Consider the following 3639-nt stretch of genomic DNA (forward strand, 5'->3'; position numbering starts at 1 on the left):
GGAATGAGAGAGGGGTTATTTTTCTCCAGGAAGGCTAATGGGAGGGTAGGTTACCCTGGGGGCGAGGTTTTTGTTTTCCCCCAGTTTTGTTCTTTGCTAGGCCTCTGGAGCTTTCCACCCTGATGAGTTTCTACACCTGGACCTGGCCCATTGTCCTTGCTGTGGGGGTCAGAGGGACAATGAGGCCTGGGCACAAAAGGAAGTTTTGATGGTATGTAGGGGTGGTTTTTCCTGAGTACAAGTAAGGCTTGTAATCTGATGCAAACAAACTGTTTTATATATTTTAGTAATACTGGGGCAAAAGCTAGAACAATAAGAGTTATGTCAAATGACCTGGTGGAAGGAAAGAGACATTAGTTTGGAGGGTTGTAGTCTAATATACCAAAATGAGGTTTATTCTTAAATTATTTACTTTTAAGTGTCCTTGTTTAGGAAGATAGGATTTACCAGATGGCTGTGGACTGCTGTTTGATTATCTCAGTTTCCCTATTCTGCTTGTTCTGGTTTATTGGCCTATATCAATTATATAACTTCCTTTTAACATTTTTCCTACAAACCTTCTACAACTTTCATGAACCTTTTTACAACTTTCATAAACATTCTTACAACTTTAACTCACTTTTGTTTTCCTTTAAAAATGCCTTATGCCCTCTGTTATGAAAACCATACAATATTTAAACCTTAATTTTTCAATGATAATAAAAGAGTAAACAACCAGCATTTCTTAAATTGACATTTATGAACATTCTCACTTTTAAGAAATATACCTTTAATAAAGTACAAGACATTACATTAACAGTTCTAAACTTATTTTATAGATTTTCTGTAATAAAAATTAAAATCAGGTGAACTTAAAACTTATTGAAATATTTACATGTTTATCTTTGAATCTAGCAATGCTCTAAAGCTTTTAAGTTGCCAAAGACTTTAGAAAAGTATGTATAAGCATATGAAACTGGAGAAAAGGCAGAGGGAGGAGGGAGCAGGCCCAGCAGCCTTCTCCCAGGCCTCTAGCTGCTTGGATTTAAAGCTGCAACATTTTTCCTTAAATATAACATGCTAAGGTTTGGGTGATAATGAGTTCAGTTTCGGATACTAGCCAGACTGTTAGTAAGCATTTGTAGTTCTTCAGTATAGAATGTTGTTCTTTGGAAAAGGGGGATGGGGAGTGTGAGAAGACGCTGAGGTCAGAGCAGTTTTCATAGCATTAAAGGGGTGAGGATGCTGGCCTTGGGATCTAAAGGCTCAGTGAAGAGTCTCTTTGCCATGTCATGGTATAGAGGAGTTTTGCAATAAGACTGAAGTTGGGAACGCAGAGGCGAGAGTATCTACTGAGTCCGAGAAAAAAGAGTATTTGTTGTTTAGAGGAGGAGACAGTCATGGAGGAGATAAGGTGTTTATAGTCTAAGGAATGGCATGGCTTTGTGGGATGAGAGTGAAACTGAAGTAGGTGACTGTCATTTAAGACAACTGGGCTTTATGAGGGGATGCATGTACCACTCCTGTTGGGCAAGAAGAGTGGATAAGGGGGTATTTAGTAAGATGCAGTGTAGAGGAGAGGTAGCTAATGACTGTGAGACAAATCCATCAACCCCCATAATAGAGACTGAGGAGGGGACAAGGGTCCCAGCGAATTCAGAGAGGGCAGAATAAGTGGTCCCGGTGTCACTTGAAAAGGAGATCGGCTTACCTGCCACCACAATCATTACCAAGGCTCTATCCCAGTGATGTAAGTCTGTGGGGCCCTTCTGAAGCCTGGGCAGCTTCAGTCTAGTCCCAGGAGGTCTGGGAGCTCCAAACCAGATCCAGAGGGTGGCCTTGCTGAGGTCTGACCAGACTACAGTCTGATTTCCAGTGGCCTTTCCTCCCACATCTTGGGCAGGACCCAGGCAGGGTCTCAGGTTTGGGCAGGACTTGGTCTTGTATACTTTCCTGTAGCATTTGAAGCATGGGCCTAGAGGAGGCTTAGACCCTGAATTACCCTTGGTTGGAGGACCGGAACTTTATTTGGGGTTTATGAGAATGGTGACTACGGGCTGAGAGGCCTTCATCTGGGCCTGTCTTGGCCTGATCTCGTTTTTGTTTTTGGATTTGGGTCTCCTTGTCTCTATTATTAAAAACCTTAAAGGTCATGTTTAAAAGGTCCCTTTTGTGGTTTAGTTCCTTCTGGGCCTATAGGGTCAAGGTTGGTATATTTTCTCATGGCCTGTGTAAGGCGAGAGAGGAAGACTACAGGATTTTCATGTCTTTCCTGGGTGATCTCTGCTTATTTTTAATAATTAACTACTTTGTGGGCTGCCTTTCTCAGTTCTTCTAGCAGGCAGAGAACCATGTGGTCTCAAGACCTGTGACCTGTCTGCCCTTCCTGATAGTTCCATTTTGGATCCCTGATAGGAACAGCATCCGCTCGGACTGGAAGTGCAGGGGCCTGTCAGTAGAGAATATTCAGGTATCCCTGGGCATGAAGCCAGATTTGGCGCCAGCAATCTAAGGAAGGGGGAACTTTAAGGTTAGTGCCAGAGTGGGGGGAGGAAGAGAGCCTAATACTTGCTGCAGAGCAGGTATGAGATAGGATGGTGGCGATTGGATCCGCTGGGTAGGGTGTCGGACTCTCAGGCTGCTGATGCTGAGGAGCTGTAGTCTGGGGGATTGGGGGATGGTAGCAGGATCAAAAGTGGTGGAGGAGGAGGAGGATTTGAGATGGGGTGGCAGGGGAGCTTAGCATGAGGAAGGAAAATCTGTGAGGGAGAGCAGCTGTTACAGAGAAAGGATGTGTCCTTGAGTGTAATAAAGCCAGATATACTGGATCTCAGGCCATCTGCCCTGCCGGCAGCAAAAGTTGTCAAGATCAGTGAGAATTAGGAAATCAAAAGAACCATTCTCAGGCCATTGGGACCCATTGTCTAATTTGTATTGCAGCCAAGTGGTATTGCACTCGAAAATGAGGCACTTGGGACATAAGTCCTGAGCGAACCCTAGGGCCTGTAGATTCTTAAGAAGACATCCCAGGGGTGTGGTGCGGGGAATGGCCGACTATGTGTTCGCCATAAGTGGGCCTTGAGTCTAATCTCCTGTGGACACTAAGTTAGAGAAAGGCGCCCCCTTCCTCCTGAGCGTCAGAAACAGGGGCGATCACACCTCATCAATGGGCGTCCCCACAGACAGGTGGACCAGGGAACCTGGTTCCCGGGGAGTGTGTCCTGACCAGCACTGGATGTCGGCTAGGGAGTGGCTGTGCAGTCACAGCCCAGAGCCTGGCCCCGATTACCCCAGACAGAAAATGCAGGACAGCCCAAAAGGAAAGGGGTAATAGACTCTAGTCACTTACCAGTTAATTCAGTATCTGCACGCATGACGGGAAAGATGAGTGGAGTTGGGGACATATTGGGCTGGGTGGGTCAAGGTGCTACTGGGCTATCGAGGTGGATTTATCTGGCAATAAAATAAAGATGGCAGTTTGCATCTTGAAATAGATAAAATCTATTTTATCTATCTTATTTGGGAGTAGATAAAATCACTTAAATAGTGTGTGACATGTAGAATTTAAATTGGTGGAAATTATACAAGGCAGTCTATCCTATAACTTTCAAACAAAGCCAATCCTCCTCACCCACATCCTGCAAATGTTCTCTCCTAGAA

At 44.6% G+C, this 3639-nt stretch overlaps 1 long non-coding RNA gene across 1 annotated transcript in view; it reads right to left on the reverse strand.

Moving 5' to 3' along the window:
* Positions 1–3334: 3334 nt before the first annotated feature.
* LOC107183751 overlaps positions 3335–3639 on the reverse strand; it is a 2394-nt gene continuing 2089 nt past the window's right edge. The window contains exon 3 of the long non-coding RNA XR_001514562.1: positions 3335–3432. This is a non-coding gene — a long non-coding RNA (uncharacterized LOC107183751). The remainder of the gene's footprint in view (positions 3433–3639) is intronic.

This window comes from Myotis davidii, unplaced genomic scaffold, assembly GCF_000327345.1.
Source record: "Myotis davidii unplaced genomic scaffold, ASM32734v1 scaffold883, whole genome shotgun sequence".
Classification (NCBI taxonomy): domain Eukaryota; kingdom Metazoa; phylum Chordata; class Mammalia; order Chiroptera; family Vespertilionidae; genus Myotis; species Myotis davidii.